Source organism: Molossus molossus, unplaced genomic scaffold (assembly GCF_014108415.1).
Source record: "Molossus molossus isolate mMolMol1 unplaced genomic scaffold, mMolMol1.p scaffold_m16_p_11, whole genome shotgun sequence".
Classification (NCBI taxonomy): Eukaryota; Metazoa; Chordata; class Mammalia; order Chiroptera; family Molossidae; genus Molossus; species Molossus molossus.
The window spans coordinates 52,806,136-52,827,156 of NW_023425346.1; the positions used below are offsets into that span (position 1 = coordinate 52,806,136).

General features: G+C 43.1%; 1 protein-coding gene across 1 annotated transcript in view; it reads right to left on the reverse strand.

The window, feature by feature from the left end:
- Positions 1–11,473, reverse strand: part of CASP10 (caspase 10) — a 47,364-nt gene extending 35,891 nt beyond the window's left edge. Inside the window, exon 1 of the mRNA XM_036254006.1 lies at positions 11,219–11,473. The gene's annotated coding sequence lies outside the window, so the exon portion shown is untranslated. The remainder of the gene's footprint in view (positions 1–11,218) is intronic.
- Between the last annotated feature and the right edge of the window lie 9,548 nt (positions 11,474–21,021).

Genomic DNA, 21,021 nt, shown 5'->3' on the forward strand with positions numbered 1-21,021 from the left:
TTCATTTGGGACATGTTTGTTTGTCTCCTCATTTTGGCTGCCTCCCTGTGTTTGTTTCTATGTATTACTTAACGAGAGGTATGGGGCTAGCTGAGACTAGATGCTGCTTGTTTGAAAGAATTTAGGAAAACCTCAAGCAGGATCCAAGACAGGCCAATCCTATGGTTAAGCAACTGGCAACAACTTGGGTGGGCCTGAAAGTTGGGTGGGGCGAGGTTTCAGGGAATCACCAGGGCGGGGCAACCAGTGTGAGCCAGGTTGCTAGAGTCCCAGATATGGCTGTTGTCTGCCGCCCCAGGGAAGGGCTCACCAAAGAAACAAGGCCTCTGACAGCACGTTTGTCCCGGAGAAAACCCCTTCTCCATCCCTGGCTTCAGTGCCAAACAGCTCAGCTCTTCCCTGTATGTCTCTGGCGCCCCTCGAGCTGCCTCCCCTCCAAGCTTAGAGGGAGTGAGTCTGATAAATCCATGCACAGGCCCTTTAAGAGGAGCTGTCTGGGGCTCCAGCCGCCTCAGCCTTCCTGAGCCTCAGTTCCCACTGTTTTTTTTTAGCGAGAAGCTATGGGGATTCTCTTCCTGGCACTGGAATCCTGATCTGGGTGCCTGGAGTGGGATGGGGACCCCTCAGTCCTCAGGGAAGATCTTCCCAGTCGAGGTATCCTTCTGATTTTTATCCCCCACACGTGGGTGTGGGACCAGCCTGTCCGCCTTCGTCCCTCCTACCAGTCTAAGATGTGACTTCTTTAATTCCGTAGTTGTAGGACTTTCATTCAGCTCAATTTCAAGTGGTTTTGAATGATGGTTGTTCTGTAGTTTAGTTGTAACTTTGATGTGGATATGGGAGGATGTGATACCGCATTTACCTACGCCACCATATTGACCAGAAGTCCTCTGCTGATTTCTCAAAAGAAACTTTGCCGGCCTGAAGGGAGTGGCAAGAAGTATTCAGAGTGATGAAAAGCAAGAACCTACAACCAAGATTACTCTATCCTGCAAAGCTGTCATTTAGAATCGATGGCCATATAAAGAGTTTCCCAGACAAGAAAAAGTTAAAGGAGTTCATCAGCACCAAACCATTATTATATGAAGTGTTGAAGGGTCTTTTTGAAGAAAAAGATAAAATATATGAACAAAATGGCAATGAATACATATCTATCGACAATGGAATCTACAAACAAAATGAACAGGGAGAACAGAAACATTCTCATAGATACAGAGAACATTTTGTTGGTTGCCAGATGGGAGGGGGTTGGGGGAATGGGTGAAAAAGGTGAAGGTATTAAGAAGAACAAATTGGTTGCTAGACTGATAAACCTCAAAGAGAAGGAGGATTGGGGGGTGGGAAGAAATAAACCAAAGAACTTATATGCATAACCAATGGACACAGACAACAGTGTGGGAAAAGGCGGGAGTGGGGAGGAAGGTTTCAATAGGAGAAAAATGAGGAACATCTGTAATACATTCAACAATAAAGATTAAAAAGGGGGGGGGGGGGCAGACTTAGCAGGCACCTGAGTCCTGATAAAGTAAGCCCTGCCTTGTAGAGTGGGCCCTTGCATTACTGATCCTCCATGGTAGTTAGTAGTTACAGCTGCTCAGCCTGGGGGTAAACCCCTCCTATTGATATGCCAACAGCAATCAAAGTCACCTACAACAGGAGAGTATACACAGCCCACAAAGGGGGTTGTGTACCTGGAGTGCCCAGCTTGAGTGATCAGGGAGGCTGTGCCACTGGACCCTACATAAGACCACTCTACAGAGACCAAGAGATGTAGCAGCTCTACCTCATATATAGAAACAAATACAGGGAAACTACCAAAATGAGGAGAGCAAGAAACATGTCCCAAAGAAAGAACAATGCAAAACTTCAGTAAAAGCACTAAATAAAATGGAGGCAAGCAAACTACCTGCTACGATGTTCAAATCTTTTTTTTTTTTTTTTTTTTTTTTGGTATGTGCCCCTAGTGGGAACAGAACCTGAGACTCTCTGGTCCGCAGGCCAACGCTCCAACCACTGAGCCAAACCGACCAGGGCTATTTTTTCTTTATTGATTTTAGAGAGTGGGGAAGGAAGAGGGAGAGAGAGAGATAGAAACATCAATGAGAGAGAACATCGATAGGCTGCTTCCTGCATGCCCCTCACCGAGGATTTGGCCCACAACCTAGGAATGTGCCCTGACTGGGAATCAAACCGGAAACCTCATAGTGCATGGGGTCGACATTCAACCACTGAGCCACACCAGCTGGGCCAAAACTACTTTTATAAGGATGCTCAAGGAACTTATTGAAAACTTCAATAGCATAAAAAAGACATGGAAATCATAAAAAAAGAACCAATCTGAAATGAAGAATATGTTAACTGAAAGGAAGAATAATTTGCAGGTAATCAACAGTAGAGTAGATGGCACTGGCCAGTTTGGCTCAGCAGTTAGAGTGTCAGCCCATGGACCAAAGAGTCTCGGGTTTGATTCTAGCCAAGGGCATGTACCTTGGTTGCAATTTGTCTCTGGCCCTGGTCGGGGCCATGTGGGAGGCAACCAATTGATGTGTCTCTCTCACCTCTCTCTCTCTCTCTCTCTCTCTCTCTCTCTCTCTCTCTCTCTCTCTTTCTCTCTGTTCCTCTCTCCTACTCTATCTGAAGATAAGTGGAAAAATATCCTCAGGTGAGAATTAAAAAAAAAACAAAAAACAGTAGGGTAGATGAAGACAAGAATCAAATCAGAGATTTGGAATAGAAGGAAGCAAAAAACACGCAATCTGGACAGCAAAAAGAGAAATGAATCAAAAAACATGAGGATAGTGTAAGGAGCCTCTGGGACAACTTCAAGTATGCCAATATTTACATCATGAGGGTGCCAAAGGAGAAGAGAGAGAGCAAGAAATTGAAAATCTATTTGATAAAAAATAATGATGGAAAACTTTCCTAACCTGGTGAAGGAAATAGGTATACAAGTTCAGGAAGTGCAGAGTCCTAAACAAGATCAACCCAAAGAGGCTTACACCAAGACACATCATAATTAAAATGCAAAAGATTGATTGATGTTCAGCATGGTCCTTTCCAAAGTCATCCAAAGCCAGCAGAGAGAGCTACAATCTGTGGAAAACTAATACTCACAGGGAGATTTTGGCAGGTTCCAAAGCCTGCTGAGACAGCCAGAATAGTGAAACAAAGAAACAAATCCCAAATGAAAGAACAAGAGAATTCTATAGAAGGGCTAAATGAAATGGAGATAAGCAAGTTATCAGATGCAGAGGTCAGAGTAATGATTATGAGGAAGCATGAGTAGAAATATAAAAACAATGAAAACAACCAGTTGTAAATGAAAAAGAACTATGTGGAAATGAAGAATAACATAGCAGAAATAAAGTAAACAATAGAAGAAGTAACCAGCAGATTAGAGGAAGTCAAGGATCAGATCAGTGAATTAGAAGACAGAGTAGAAAAGAATCACTCAATCAGAGAACCAAAAAGAAATTAACAGGCAGTTTAAGAGAGCTGTGGAACAATATGAAACAAAACAACATGCACATCATAGGAGTTTCAGAAAAGAAGAAAGTGAGCAAGGGTTAGAGAATCTATTTGAAGAAATAGTGGCAAAAAACTTCCCTAACTTGGTGAAGGAAAAAGGCATACAAGTTCAGGAAGCACAGAAAGCCCCAAGCAGGAAAAACCCAAAAAGACCCATGCCAAGACATATCATAATTAAAATGCCAAATATTAAAGACAAAGAGAGAAATCTTAAAGGCAGCAAGAGAAAAGCAACAGGTTACCTACAAAGGAGCCCCCATAAGGGTATCAGTTGACTTCTCAATGGAAACACTATAGGCCAGAAAGGAATGGCATGAAGTATTCAAGGGAGTGAAAAACAAGAATCTGAACTCAAGACTACTCTATCCAGCAAGACTATCATTCAAAATAGAAGGTGAAATAAAGAACTTCTCAGACAAAAAAAGGTTAAGGGAATATGTTAGCACCAAACAGGCATTGAAAGAAATATTAAAAGGACTGCTGTAATAAGTAGAAGAAATAGAGAGAGAAATATAGGCATAATAAATAAAAATGACAATAAATAAGTACATAGCAATAATAACACTAAATGTAAATAGATTAAATGATCCAGTCAAAAAACACAGAGTAACTGAATGGATAAGAAAGCATGACTCATATATATGTTGTCTACAAGAGACCCACCTCACAGCAAAAGACTCACACAGGTTGAAAGTGAAGAGACGAAAAACTTTTTTCCAAATAAATGGAAATTTAAAAAAAGCTGGGGTAGCAATACTCATATCTGATAAAATAGACTTCAAAATAAAGGCCATAACTAGAGACAAAGAAGGCCACTACGTACTATAAAAAAGATCGATCCAACAGGAGGCTAAAACCTTAGTAAACATATATGCACCCCATAGAGGAGCACCAAAATATATTTTAAAACTTCAAAGGAGAAATCGACAGCAATACAATCATAGCAGAGGACTTCAACACCCCTATGACATCACTGGATAGATCCTCTAGACAAAAAAAATTAACAAGGAACAGAGTTGCACTAGATCAGGTATATGTAATAAATATTTACAGAGAATTACACCCCAAACTGCAGAATGCACATTCTTCTCAAGTGCAACCAGACCACCAATTTACATCATACACAAGAATAAACTCAAAATGGATAAAAGACTTAAATGTAACTCGTGAAACCATAAAAGTCCTAGAAGAAAATGCAGAAAAACTCACATATCATACATAGTGGAATTTTCACTGATATGTCACCTAGGGCAAGAGAAGCAAAGGAAAAAATAATAAATGTGATTTCATCAAACTAGAAAGCTTCTGCAAGGCAAAAGAAACCAGCATCAAAATGAAAAGGGAACCCACTCTCTGGGAGAACATATTTGCCAATGATACACTGGATAAGAGGTTAATATCCAAAATATATAGAGTACTCATACAACTCAACAAAAGGAAGACAAACAATCCAAATAAAAAATAGGCAGAGGACCTGAATAGACACTTCTCAAACAGAACATACAAAAGGCCAGGAGATATATGAAAAAATGCTCAACATCACTAATCATCAGAGAGATGCAAATTAAAATGACTATGAGGTATCACCTCACACATGCCAGAATGGCTGCCATCAACAAATCATCAAATAACAAGTGCTGGTAAGGGTGTGGAGAAAGGACTTTAGTACACTGCTGGTGGAGATGCAGACTGGTACAGACACTATGGAAAACAATATGGTGCTTTCTCAAAAAATTAAAAATGGAACTGCCCTTTGACCCAGGGATTCCAATTCTAGGAATAAGAAGCCTGAAACACCAGTCAGAAAGAATGTGTGAAATCCTATGTTCATAGCAGTGCTATTCACAATAGCTAATATCTATAAACAGCAAAGTGCCCATCAGTAGATGAGTGGATAAAAAAGATATGGTACATTTACACTGTGGAATTTTATGCAGCTGTAAGAAAGATCTCTTGTCCTTTGAGAGGACATGGTGGGGCCTGGAGAGTATTATGCTGAGTAAAATAAGCCAACCAGAGAAACACAAGTACTACATGATCTCATTTATGGACCATTATGAACAAAATAAGCTGTCGATCCAGAGTCATGGAAGTGGGGAGGAGAATAACAAAGATGAGTTGAAAAAAATAAAAACTCATTTAATTTTATTTTATTGATTCCAGAGCATGGAAGGGGGAGTGAAGAGAGAGAGAGAGAGAGAGAGAGAGAGAGAACATTAATGACCCACCTCCCACACTCACTCCAAATGGGGATCGAATGGCAACCTGGGTATGTGCCCTGAACAGGAATAGAACCCATGAACCCACCATCTTTGGGTGTACAGATGACTCTCCAACAAAAGAAGACACACTGACACACTGGCCGGGGTTAAACAATTATTTATTAAACTATACTGTGTTGCCTGTTTCTTTACTTTTGTCACTTTTCTTTTTTGTCTTTGATTACATTGTTTTTATTAATACCATCCATCAGGCAATCCCCAGAGCTAAAGAGAGGAATTCTGTGTGTTTGTTAGTGCGTTTTGCTTACTTGCAAGGGATATGGGGTAGAAAAGAGGGATTGTGATTCCAGGCCTAGGCTGACTAAACAGGAGGAATAAGGCCTTGCCTGCTTAACAGAATTGTTCTGAAGAGGAAATGAGAGAGCCTTTGTGATCATACCCAATTAGAAACTTTTTATGACTGCTTTGGTGATGCCATTTGAACATTGTTAGTATTATTATACCACACGATGGAGGATGTTGAACTAAACCTTGAAAAGTTGGTAGGATTCTGGCAGGTTGAAATGGAGAAGAGATTGAGCCAGGCGATGCTGTAGTTAGAATGTTAGAAGTCGTAAAGGTCCTCTTCTTTGTCTTTTAGTCAGTTGTCATGTACGTTATATTTTTTACTTTAATTGTGGAATCTATGACTCTTTTCTTTGGCCCTTTTGTATACAAGCATTTGTGTATCTTATCTTTCATTGAGTATAGTTTTTTAATGAAATATTTTTGACATACTCAAAAGAGTTATATTAGATAACAATATAATGAATACTCATATGCTTACAATCTATATTAAATAATATGTTCTAAAATACATATGAAGACTCTTTTCTTTATCCTCACCCGAGGACATTTTTGCATTTATCTTCAGATAGAGCAAGAGGGAGGGAGGGAGGAAGAGAGAGAGAGAAACATTGATGTGAGAGAGACACATTGAGTGGCTGCCTCCCATACGACCCCAACCAAAGCTGGACACAAACTACAACCAAGGTACGTGCCCTTAGCAAGAACCGAACCCGGGTCTCTCTGGACTGTGGGCTGAGCTCTAACTGCTGAGCCAAACTGGCCAGGGCTATATGAAGACTCTTAAGATATTAATTTAAATAATAGTCCTAAATATAAAAGAGATAAATGTACTAAAATATTTCAAATTTAATAATAGCCCCAAACTGAGAATTAGCCAAATGTTCAGTAATAGGGGCATGGTTATGTGAGATGTCCACTGACTGAAATTTTATGTAACCATTAAAATTATGTACACAAATAATAAGTGCTTACAATGAGCAGTTAGCTCATTTTACATGTAACTAAATTTAAATAATTTAAAGAAATTTAACTAAATGTGCCTTAACAACTTTTATTTGGGAGCTATAGATTTTTAACATTAATCTATTAAAGGGCTTACCTATTTTTTGTCAGTGTTAAACAACATTATATCTGTATTAGTATTTTTTTTTCATTAAAAACATTTTTTTTTTTTTTTCCTTTATTGATTCCAGAGAGAGAGAGGAATTGAGAGGGAGAGAGAGACAGAAACATCGATGAGAGAAAACACTGATTGGCTGCCTCCTGCATGCCCCGCACTGGGGATCAGGCCCACAACCTGGGCATGTGTTTTGACTGGGAATCAAACCTGACCTTTTGGTGCATGGGTTGATGCTCAACCACTGAGCCACACCAGCCGGACTGTATTAGCATTTGTAAATAAAAAAGTTTTAGAATACAAAAAAGATAAAGCTTCTATAAACTTTTGTGGGTTAATTTTTGTGTAGACGTAAGTGTTCAAATTACTTGGGTAAATACCAAGGAAAGCAATTGCCTATGTTTAACTTTGAAAGAAAATGCAAGGCTGTAATCCCAACTGGCTGTACTATTTTTGCAGAGTTCCTATTGCTCTGCATCCTTGCCAACATTTGTTGGTGTTACGGTTTTGGATTTTAGCCTTTTTAGTAGATATGTATTGGTATCTCATTTTAATTTTTGATTAACTAATGATATCTGATGATGAACATATTTTCATATCCTTATTTTCAATCTGTATATCTTTGTTAAGATGTCTGATCAGCTCTTTTGCTGATTTTTTTTGGGGGGGGATCACTTTATTGTAATAGATCCACAAATAGTGACATCACGAAAGCTGGTTTAAGGAGGCCACATAAACATTTGCCCAGACCCAAACTCAATAGCATCTCAGTGAACTTCTATACAGTAAGAACACTCTCTTCCATTGCAATTCTGAGGCAAGGAAACTGTCGATGATAGAGTTCACTGGTAGTTTTATACTTTCACTATCAATTATATTTTTATACTAAATTAACTTGGGCAAGAGAGATGATTTTCCATTTCTTCAATGTGAACTTCTTGATTAGGCTAATCCATTTGCAAATCTGCACTGTTTCAGCACCTCGCTGAAACCCTCACAAAGTTTAAGATTAGCCTGGTTCTGGGCATACTCCAAAAACTGTTTCATCTCGTGGTGGCATGGGCCAAACTGCTGCTGCTGCTGCTGCTGCTACCCCGGCTGAGTTCCCTGAGGCTCCTGATAAGTGATGTCAGGCCTTGAGGGCTCAGCATTACTTCCTCCACTGAAGCCTCCAGTGATGGCATGACCTAGCGTGTGGCCAACAGCAGAGCCCAGAGCCACACCAGCTTCAGTGGTTGTCATCTGGGCCATCAGACCTGGCTGCCGGGGGTGCAGCAGCAGGAGAGCCAACAGCAGGTGGTGCGGCCAGTGCTTAGGCTTCCATGTGGCATCACAACTGCACAGTGGTGTGACGTCTACAACTCTCTTTTGCTGATTTTTTAATTAGCTGTTTCTTTTCTTATTGTTTAGTTTTTAAATTTCTTTAAATATTTTGCATTCAAGTTTTTTATCAGATACATTTTGCAAATATGTTTTCCCAGTCTGTGGTTTGTCTTTTTATTCTCTTAATAATGTCTTTCACAGAGCAGAAGTTTTCATTTTAATTGTCTAACATCAATATTTCCTTTCATAGATTGTGCTTTTGGTGTTGTATCTAAGAAATCATCGACCAACACAAGTCACCTAGGTTTTCTCCTATGATATCTTGTAGAAGTGTACAGTTTTCCATTTTACATTAAAATCTATGATCCATTGAGTCCATTTTTTTTCTGAAAGGTCTAAGGTACGTGTCTGTATTTTTTTCTTGTATGCCCTGTCTTTTCTGGCACCATTTGTGGGAAAAACTGTATTTTCTCCATTTGTCTTTGTTTCTTTGCCAAGGATCCATTGATTATATTTTTATGAGTCTATTTCTGGGCTCTCCATGTGTTCCACTGATCTTTTTGTCTATTCTTTCACCAATAACCATTGTTTTGATTACTGTAGATTTATATTAAGTACCAGTGTACCCAGTGTTGGGGATGTTGGGAATGTGAGCTAATCAGTAATTTTGAATAAACTGAATTGTATTATTAGTTTTATTTTATACAGAGCACATATTATTGTAACTTAAAAAAATAAAATAAAAATTACTTATGGTAAAAATGGTCTAGTCTCTGATATATATAAACACGGTTTATCTATTTTATTTTAAACATAATTAGCATACTATTTTAATACTGTTCTCCTTTTCTTTTTCTTCTTTAAAAATGTTTTTATTCATTAATTTATTTTTGCTACAGATGTTTCTCCTTTTTCCCTATTGACACCTTCCTCCCGATCCCTGCACCCCAACCCCCTTAGCGTTGTTGTCTGTGACCATGGTTATGCATACATGCATATAAGTACTTTGGTTTATCTCTTCCCTCCCCACCATGTCCCCCTCTTCCTTTTCTTTTTCTTTCTTTCTTTTTTTTTTTACTATTATTATTTCTTTTAATTTAAAGATTTAATTTACTTATGTCCATTGGTTACGCATACACACGTATAAATTCTTTGGTTTATCTCATCCATGCCCCCTGTCCCCTTCCTCTGAGGTTTGTGACCCTACTTCTATGTCTCTGAGTTTATTTTGTTCATCTGCTTATTTTGTTCATTATATTTCACAAATAAGTGACATCATGCGTAATTTGTCTTTCTCTGATTGGCTTATTTCACTTAGCATAATCATCTCCGGGTCCTGCCATGTCATCTCAAAGGATAAGAGATCTCTCTTTCTTATAACTACATAGTATTCCATTGTGTATGTTATAGGTGGCTCTAGCCCCCTGAGAAATCAACCAGAGTTTGACCTCCACTGGGAATTTGAAAAGTAACATTCTTCAGCTGTAAATAAGGAGAAACTGAAGCTTCCTTTTTAAGAATACTTGTACTACACCTGGCTAACTCTCTGCCACAAATTTACTAATTAGTGCCTGCTTAGCCCTAGCTATAAAAGGGCTGAAAGTCCGCTACAGGGTGCTGCAGTTCTCTGCGAAGGTTGGCTGCAGTCCCTGCGCAGGTAATAAAGCTCCTAATATTCAAAACTACTTTGTGTGCGAGTGAGGTTGATTCTCCTGGGTTACAACATTTGGAGGCCCCAGCGAGATCACCGCGAGGTCCCCCTCCCTTTGGGGTAGACCTCCTCGGACTAGGCGAAGGAAGCCTCCATATCCTTCGCCTCAAATTGGCTTTCGATTTGACTAGGAGCTTTTCGGATGCGGCCGGGACAGCTGGAGGTAAGGGAAACACCATCCCGTTCCCTATGTTTTCGGTCGTTTCCTCGAGGAGCTGTATCGGGTGCTCCGCAGGCGGGCCGCAGAACTGCCTCACCCCGGTGGGGCTGGGACGCCTTCCCGGCTCTGGTTTCGGATCCGCTGGCGGATTGGGTTGGTGTAGGAATGAAAGTGGGCGCTCACGGTCTGTCCTTGTGTTGTTACTGCCCTGTGCCGGCTACTTTTCTTTCCTGCAGAATGGGGCCAGCGGACTGAAGGCCGGAACCGCCCCGGTGCTGAGTAACTTCTCTGATCTGAGCTCCTGCGCCCGGCAAGCCGGCAGCCCCGGGCCTCCTGGGGCCCTGTGTGAATAGAATGGCGTCGGCTGGTGTAGACTGGCCGCCTGAGGGTCATTGGCCCTCTCCCTATTGTTTGCTGTCGGAGCTATGATATGTAAGGTTCCACACCCCACCAACAAATATATATACATGTGTGGATAGAGACAGCTCATGACAAACCGGGCTATCTAAGAAAGTGCCTAGCACCCTCAAAAATGGAGGGGAAAGAAATGAAAGCTAAAATCGGGCCGCACTATTATGCTAGCCGCCCCGAGGCCAAAAGGGGAATTGCCCCCTGAGCAGCCCTCAAAGGGCTCGAAAAACCCGGTCGGTCGGCGGCCAGAGCCGCCCTAAGAACAGGCTCTACCCGGTGTAGCCGGAGGACCCGGAGGACCGGATTGAGGGGCTACTAGACCCTCCCCCTTACCCACGAGGACTTCCTGAGGCCCATCGATTGGCTCCTCCCCCGAATTCAGATAGTCCCGCGCATACCTGCGGAGGAACCCCTTACTGTCAAAGGGGAGAAATCCCAGACTCCTCGGTTCCAGTGTTGCCTCTCCGTGAGGTGCCGCCACAGCCAGGGGCACCTCCAGGACAGTGTTATATCCATGTCCCTTTTTCAACTAGTGATTTATACAATTGGAAACACCAAAACCCCTCCTTCTGGAAGAAGCCCCAAGAATTAATCTCCTTAATGGAGACTATTTTTTGTACCCATCAACCGACATGGGACGCTTGTCATTTACGTCAGAAGAGAGAGGGAGAATATAAAGGGAAGCGGTGAAAAACCTTTTGGGGGGAGGGGACACCCAAGCGGGCCACCAAGAAATAGAGGAACAACTCCCCACACTTCCCCCTAACTGGGATCCCAACTCCAACGCAGGGCAGGAAGCCTTATGCCATTATCACCAGTCTCTGCTTAGGGGTCTAAGGGCAGCAGCTAAGAAGCCATAAACTTTAATAAGATACATGAGGTTTTACAGGGCAGGGATGAATCTCCGGCAGTCTTCCTAGAAAGACTCTTAGAGGCCTACCAGACCTATTCTCCCTTGGACCCAGAAGCAAATAAGAATAAACATATTGTTAACATAGCTTTTGTCTCCCAGTCGGCCCCAGACATCAGAAAGAAATTACAAAAGATAGAAGGATTTGAAGGAAAGAATCTTAGTGAGTTGTTAGAAATTGCTCTAAAAGTCTTCCAGAACAGGGATGATCCCATAACGGGCCAGACAAAGCAGCTAACTAAAATTCTAGCCGCTCAGGGCAGAAAAATAACTCCACAAGGCTGCTATAAGAACGGACCCCAAGGAAACCAAAAAGAAAAGAAAGGAAGGCCTCCCCTTAGCAAGGACCAATATGCTATTGTAAAGGAAAGGGGCGTTGGAAGAATGAATGCCCCAAGGGGACCATGAAGAAGGAAAGAGAACAGGCTAATGACTTCCTTGGCATCCTCTTCAGGACCAAGAATGAAGAGGCCGGGGCTCCTACAAACTTGGCCCTCAGGAGCCTACAGTAACTTCGACAGTTGGGGGCCAACCAATTGATTTTCTAGTCGACACAGGGGCCACTTACTCAGTACTCAAAAAGCCCATGGACCCCTTACCTCTGAATGGACCTCCATTATAGGAGCTACCGGAAAGCCCAAATCCTATCCTTGGACATGGGCACGAATCACTGGCCTAGGTAAGGGGACTATAACTCGCTCCTTTCTAGTGATGCCAGACTGCCCCTACCCTCTCCTTGGAAGGGACCTGCTGCAGAAGCTACAGGCCACTATATCTTTTGCAAATGGAGAATCCACCCTAACTATAGGGGAGACACCACAGACAATTATGGTGTCGGTTCCCATATCAGAGGAATACATACTATATGAAGGGGACCCGGAGAGACCCAATAACCAGAACCTATTAAGGAAATTGCAGGATGAAATTCCAGGTGTATGGGCTGAGACTAACTACCCAGGCTTAGCTGCACACCAACCGCCAATAATTGTTCAACTCTTGAGTTCAGCTACCCCCATACGGGTCCGGCAATATCCACCTCAAATAGTTAAGGTTGGGATTGACTATTACAGGCAGGTATTCTTCGGTCCTGCCAGTCAGCCTGGAACACGCCCTTATTGCCTGTGAAGAAACCAGGGACAGGAGACTATCGCCTTGTCAGGACTTACGTGAGGTAAATATTAAGATAGGAACCATACATCTCACTGTGCCTAATCCTTACACCCTTTTGAGCCTCATACCGCCCTCCAGGACCTTCTACACTGTCCTGGACCTGAAGGATGCCTTCTTCTCCCTGCCTCTATCACCTTTGAGCCAACCCATCTTCGCCTTTAAATGGACGGATCCTGAGGGGGGATTTTCTGGACAGTTGACATGGACCCGCTTGCCACAAGGATTTAAGAACTCCCCAACGCTGTTTGATGAAGCTCTCAGCAGGGACCTCCTCAGCTTCTGAGAAAGCCATCCACAGGTAACCCTCCTGCAATATGTAGATGACCTCCTTCTCACAGCCTCTTCCTTGCAGGAATGCCTAGAAGCAACACCAGCCATCCTAGAGGAACTGCAGAAACTGGGTTACCGAGTATCAGCCAAAAAGGCTCAACTATGCACACAGGAGGCAACCTACCTAGGATACCAACTAAAGGAAGGTAGGAGGTCCCTTTCGAACAGCAGGATTGAGGCCGTCCTCCGGATCCCGACTCCAGCCACCAAGAGACAGGTACGGGAATTCCTAGGGGCTATTGGATATTGCCGGCTATGGATTTTAGGCTTTGCGGAAATAGCAAAATCACTATATTCCAGCACTGGGGGAAAGGGCACTGAACTTATTTAGACTGAGACAGAACAAAAGGCATTTGAGGAACTCAAAAGGGCCCTAACCTCCGCTCCAGCCCTAGCCTTACCAGACATTACCAAGCCTTTCCAGCTCTTTGTAGCTGAAACAAGGGGAATGCAAAAGGAGTCCTAACCCAAACCCTAGGGCCATGGAAAAGGCCAGTGGCCTATCTCTCTAAGAGACTTGATCCTGTCGCTTCTGGCTGGCCAAACTGTATGAGAGCCATTGAACCACAGTGCTCTTAGTCTCATTCTGCTGTTGCAAGATGCTTGGCCTGAGCCAAAGTAAACGCAGGCCCACTCGTACCCCCAGCCTCGGGAACCTGTGAACGTGGACGAGAACCTGGAGAACACTGGGAATTAGACTTCACCGACATGACACCAGGAAAATTTAACTACAAATATCTACTTGTCTTTATTGATACTTATTCGGGATGGACTGAAGCATTCCCCACAAAAGGGGAATCTGTTCATATCGTCATCAGGCATCTACTCTCTGGGATCATCCCTCGATTTGGCCTTCCCTTAGCATTGGGGTTCGACAATGGTCTGGCATTCATTGCCAATTGAGATATTCTCAATTACTAGCAAAAAACCTTAGGGATAGATTGGAAATTACATTGTATTTACAGGCCTCAGAGTTCAGGACAAGTAGAAAGGATGAATAGGACTCTAAAGGAAGCATTAACTAAGCTACACTTAGAGGTGGGTGAGAATTGGGTAAGTCTCTTGCCCTTTGCACTATTGCGCACCCGTCGCTCGCCTTATCTAAAGAAACTCACCCCATTTGAAATTATGTTTGGGAGACCCCCGCCCATTTTACCTAAGCTTAGTTCTGAACAGTTTGCTGAATTTCATAACTGAGATCTCTTAAAGTCCTTCCAGGCTATTCAACGCCTTTGAGATGAGACTCGACAGATACTTCAACGGCCTAAAGGACAACCTCTGCCATCCCCAACTCAGAAGTACAACCCAGGGGACTGGGTTTAGCTAAAGAGACACCACACTGAGAACCTTGAACCCCGGTGGGATGGACCATACTTAGTCATCCTATCTACTCTAACTGCTATAAAGGTCTCAAGGAAAAGGTACTGAATTCACCATACCCAGTTAAAACCAGCTACCCCTGACCAAGTTCCTGAAAAATGGATGACGGTATGGCAGGAGGACCCCCTAAAACTAAAATTAATCAGGCCCTCTGTTTCCTCCTCTTCCTCTACCCCTTCCTAACAAGCACCCAAGGTAACCCATTCAGTATATCCAAATGGGTAATCATGAGAACTATAGATGGAACTGTCATCTCCTCCAATGAGACATACGGAGAGGACCTTACCCTCTCCTTTGACCTAGCTCGCCTGTTCGGAGTTGACATCTGCATGAGCCTAGAAATAAAGAATAGGGTGGAATATTCCTATCTGGCCTAGGCACGGCCGGGACAACATGTAGACACTACATTATGCCTGTCCTGAAAACCTTCCCCCAAATCTGTCCTGTGGAACAGCGGCCGACTATTACTGCAGATCCTGGGGATGTGAAACTTTGGCTTTAGGCTGGGATCCAGGGAGAAGAAACGCCACAGGCATACCACTGTCCTGAAAAATGTAACCCGACCACCATACCTCTTCCTCCAGCAAGGTGATTTATGTGCAGCACTAGGGGAAGCTTGCTGTTTTTGTGCTAATAGATCAGGAGTCATCAGAGTATTCAGGTTCTTAGCTATAACTGGTCCCCCCGGCTCACTACTCCTCTCTCTGCTCTAGCAGGCCCCCTCATACTCCTATTTCTAGGAAAGCGCCTCGCAGACCTTTAATAATTTTCATAAGAGAGAGGGTCCAATCTGTCAAATTATTAGTCCTAGCCTCTCATTGCTATTAGATGAACAACAGGAATCAAAGATTTGATCTGTACATAAGACCAGTGGGGAATGTTATAGGTGGCTCTAGCCCCCTGAGAAATCAACCAGAGTTTGACCTCCACTGGGAATTTGAAAAGTAACATTCTTCAGCTGTAAATAAGGAGAAACTGAAGCTTCCTTTTTAAGAATACATGTACTACACCTGGCTAACTCTGTCACAAATTTACTAATTAGTGCTTGTTTAGCCCTAGCTATAAAAGGGCTGAAAGTCTGCTACAGGGTGCTGCAGTTCTCCTCTGCAAGGTTGGCTGCAGTCCCTGCGCAGGTAATAAAGCTCCTAATATTCAAAACTACTTTGTGTTTGAGTGAGGTTGATTCCCCTGGGTTACAACAGTGTACATGTACCACAGCTTTTTAATCCACTCATCTATTGATGGACACTTGGGCTGTTTTCAGATCTTAGCGATTGTAAATAATGTTGCTATGGACATAGGGGTACATATATTCTTTCTGATTGGTGTTTCAGGCTTCTTAGGGTATATTCCTAGAAGTGATATCACTGCGTCAAATGGCAATTCAATTTTTAATTTTTTGAGGAAACACCATATTGTTTTCCATAGTGGCTGTACCTGTTTGCATTCCCACCAGCAGGGTACTAGAGTCCCTTTTTCTCCACACCCTCACCAGCACTTGTTTGATTTGTTGATGGCAGCCATTCTGGCAGGTGTGAGGTGATACCTCATAGCCGTTTTAATTTGCATCTCCCTGATGATTAGTGACATTGAGCATTTTTTCATATCTCTTGGCCATTTGTATATCCTTTTTAGAGAGGTGTCTATTTAGGTCCTCTGCCCACTTTTTTTTATCCTCCCGAGGATATTTTTCCATTTTTTATTCGGACAAACCACAACCGAGGTACGTGCCCTTAGCAGGAACCGAACCCCGGTCTCTCTGGACCACAGGCTGACGCTCTAACTGCTAAGCCAAACCAGCCAGGGCCTCTGCTCATTTTTTTAATTGGGTTCTTTGTCTTCCTTTTGTTGAGTTGTATTGGTAGTGTATATATTTTTGAAATTAACTCCTTGTCTGATGTATTGTTGTCAATTATGCTCTCCCTTATAGTGGGTTCCCTTTCCATTTTGATGCTTGTTTCTTTTTTTTTTTTAACTTACCTTTATTGTTGAATGTATTACAGATGTCCCCTCTTTTTCTCCCACTGACCCCCTCTTTCCCAATCCCGCCCCCCTCTGCCTTCCCCACACTATTGTTTGAGTCCATTGGTTATGCATATATGCATAGAAGTTCTTTGGTTTATCTCATCCCACCCTTCCTCCCCCCTTTCCTTTGAGGTTCATCAGTCTAACAACCAATTTGTACTTTTTAATTCCTTCATCTTTCATCCATCTCCCCAGCCCCTGCCCATCTGGCAAGCAACAAAAACTTCTCAGTATCTATGAGTCTGTTTCTGTTCTGCTTGTTCATTTTGTTTGTAGATTCAATTGTTGATAGATATGTATTATTTGTCCTTTTATTGTTCATATTTTTGTCCTTCTCTTTCAAGAAGACCCTTCAACATTTCATATACAGTAATACTGGTTTGGTGGTAGTGAACTCTTTTAGCTTTTTCTTGTCTGGGAAACTCTTGATATGTCCATTGATTCTAAATGATAGCTTTGCAAGATAGAGCAATCTTGGTTGTAGGTCATTGCTTTTTATTACCTTGAATATCTCTTGCTACTCCTTTCTGCAAAGTTTCTTTTGAGAAGTCAGCTGACAGTCTTATGGAAGCTCCTTTGTAGGCTACAAACTGCTTTTCTCTTGCTGTTTTTAAGATTCTCTTAGGTCCTGGCCTGTTTGGCTCAGAGGTTAGAGTGTCGGCCTGTGGTCCAGAGAGACCTGGGTTTGGTTCCCGCTAAGGGCATGTACCTCGGTTGCAGTTTGTCCCCGGCCCTGGTTGGGTCGTGTGGGTGGCAGACACTCGATGTGTCCCTTTCACATCGATGTTTCTCTCTCTTCCTCTTTCCCTTCCACTCTATCTGAATAAAAAAATAGAAAAATGCCCTCAAGTGAGGATAAAAAATAAATAAAATTCTCTCTTAGTATTTAACATTTGGCATTTTGATAATGTGTCTTGGTGTGGAGCTCTTTGGGTTCATCTTGTTTGGGATTTTCTGTGCTTCCTGGACCTGTCCTGTGTGTCCGTTTCCTTCACCAAGTTAGGGAAGTTTTCTGTCATTATTGTTTCAAATAGGCTTTCAATTCTTGCTCTCTTCTCTTTCTGGCACCCCTCTGATGTGAATGTTGGCACACTTGAAGTTTTCCCAGAGGCTCCTTACACTATCCTCAGTTTTTTTTTGTTTGTTTGTTTGCTTTTTTATTCCTCTTTCTTTTTGCTGTTCTGATTGGGTTCTTTTTGCTTCCTTATATTCCAAATTGATGGTTTGCTTCTTGGCTTCACCTACTCTATTGATTCCCTGTAAATTCTTTATTTCAGTTAGTGCATCCTTCATTCTGAGTGGTCCTTTTTTATGTTGTTGATGTTCTAAGTTCCTTGGGGGTCTCCTTGAGTTCCTTGAAGGTCTCACTAGGTTCCCTGAGCAACCTTATAACCAGTGTTTTGAACTCTGCATCTGATTAATTGCTTATCTCCATCTTGTTCTTTTCCTGAAGTTTTGTTCTTTTCTTTCTTTTGGGACATGTTTCTTTGTCTCATTATTCTGGCTGCTTCCCTGCGATTGTTTCTATGTATTAGGTAGAGTTGTTATGTCTCCTAGGCTTCGCGAGGTGGCCTATTGTTGTAGGTGTCCTGAAGGATCCAGTGGCACAGCCTCCCTGATCACCCCAACTGGGCCTTTGAGGTGTACCCCTAGAGTGGACTGTACACACTTCTGTCATAATTGAGTCGATTGCTGTTGGCATGGTAATGAGAGGGCTTTACTCAGGCTGATCAGCTGCAAGGACTGGCTATGGCCACTGACCACTCGCTTCTTACTCCCTTGGAGGATTGGCTATGCATGGCCCACTAAGCAAGACTTACTTCATCAGGGTTTGGTACCCACTGAGTCTACTCACTGAGTGTGTCACTTGAGGTGGCTGGGTGGTGGTGTTTCAATGTGGTCTGAAGCTGTCCACTGGGTATGCTGGCTCTGGGGTAAGGCCAGTCGGTGCCAGTGTTCTACCCGGGCCACCCGACATAAGTTACAGAGTGATCTGCAGAAGGTTGCTTCTTGTGCTGGGCTTAGAGGTGCCCAAGAAAAGCCAAGTTGTGAACCAAGGCTGGTTGCTTCTAGTGCCAGGCCTGTCACCACTTTATAAGGGATATGAGGCTCACTGAGACCTCATGCTTCATGTTTGAGAGATTTTAGGAAAATTTGAAGCAGGACCCAAGAGAGGCCAGTCCTTTGGTAAAACCACAGGAAACAGGTGGGCCCAAAGGTTGGGTGGGGCAAGGCCTCAGGGAATCACCAGGGTGAGGCAAACAGTGTGTCAGATTGCTGGAGTCCCAGATATGGCCATCTGCTGCCCCACGGAAGGGTTCACCAAAGGAACAATGGCCTCCCACAGCAAATCTATCCAGGAGAAAGCTGCCCCTCCAGCTCTCACCCCAATGCCAAACAATTCAGTTCTTCATGGCTCTGGTGCCTTTCAAGCTGCCTCCCCAGTGCTGTAGCCCAGAAGGAGCGAGTCTAAGTAAGTCCATGAGTGGGCCTTTTAAGAGGAACTGCCTGGGGCCTTCAGCCGCCCTCAGCCTCAGTTCCCACTGGTTTTTCCAGCCAGAAGTTATGGGGACTTCTCTTCCTGGCACTGGAACCCTGAGCTGGGCGCCTGGTGTGGGACAGGGACCCCTCACTTCTCAGGGAGGACCTTCCCAGCCGAGGTGTCCCTCCTAATTTTTATCCACCACAGGTGGGTGTGGGACCAGCCCGGCCACGCCCCCAACCCTCCTACCAGTCTCGATGTGGCTACTTCTTTAATTTTGTAGTTGTAGGACTTCCTTTCAGCTCGATTTCAGGTGGTTCTGAATGATGGTCGTGTTGAGTTTAATTGTAATTTTGATGTGGTTGTGGGAGGAAGCGATACCGTGTTTACCTACACAGGCATCATGACCAGAAGAAATAAATGATTGTTTAAAAAGAGGGAAAGGAAAAGATGCTGATTTGCTGAGCTCTGTATTTTCACCACGGCAGGCAGATGGGATAAGACAAGATATGTGAGTATACCACCTCTGCAGGGAGAGGATGGGGCTGGAAAAGTAAGGTAATGAATGATTCCCACAAACAGCAGAGAGGAGTATGATGCCTTCCCTAGAATGCATGCTATACATTTTCAATGTTTGTTCTAATTTCTAAAGAACAGCAGATCATAAGGTTGGTTGTTAACATTCTAGACCTGGGACTATCACTGATTTTCTTTGAGATTTGGGAACAATTCAGTTAAAAGCTGTGTGCTTCAGTTTCTTTCATCATAAAATGGATGTTCTCGTTTTTTTGTTTTTTTTTGGCTACATTATGGTTGATGCCTCCCACAACCACATCAAAATTACAAGTAAACTACAGAACAACCATCATTCTGAAACACCTGAAATCGAGCTGAATGGAAGTCCTACAACTACGAAATTAAAAAGCCACATGGAGACTGGTAGGAGGAGCAGAGGTGCAGATGGGCTGGTCCCATACCCACGTGTGGCTGATAAAAATCAGGAGGAGCCCTGGCCAGTTTGGCTCAGCGGTTAGAGCGTCAGCCTGCGGTCCACAGAGACCTGGGTTTGGTTCCTGCTAAGGGCATGTACCTTGGCTGCAGTTTGTCCCTGGCCCTGGTTGGGTCATGTGGGTAGCGGCCACTCAATGTGTCCCTTTCACATCGATGTTTCTCTCTCTTCCTCTCTCTCCTTCCCACTCTATCTGAATAAAAAATGGAAAAATGTCCTCGGGTGAGGATTAAAAAAAAAAAAAATGAGGAGGATACCTCAGCTATGAAGGTTCCCACCCCCACCCCCGAGGAGTGATGGGTCCCCTGTCCCACACCAGGCCCCCAAGCTCAGGGTTCCAGTGCCAAAAAGAGAAGGCACACATTACCTATGCCACCATCTTGACTGGACGTCTCTATGATCACTTTTTAAAACTTTTTTTTTTATTGATTTTAGAGAGAGGAAGGGAGGGAGAGAGAGATAGAAACATTGATAAGAGAGAACATCAATTGGCCACCTCCTGCATGCCTCCCACTGGGGATCTGGCTCACAACCTGAGCATGTGCCCTGACCAGGAACCAAATAGGCTACCTCTTGGTGCATGGGTCAATGCTCAACCACTGAGTCACACCTGCCAGGCTCACTCTTTATTTTATTTTATTAATATATTCATTGATTTTGAGAGAGAAACAACAATTTATTGTTCTTCCCATTTATGCATTGATGCATTCATTGGTTAAATCCTGTATGTGCCCTGACCAGAGATCAAACCGGCAATCTTGGCATATGGGGGATGATGCTCCACCAACTTAGCTACCCAGCCAGGGCTGCAAGCACTTTAATGCTTATCTCTGTAGTTCTTTTTTTATTTTTCTTCTGTGGTTCCTGATTATTGCTTTACTTCATTGCTATCGTG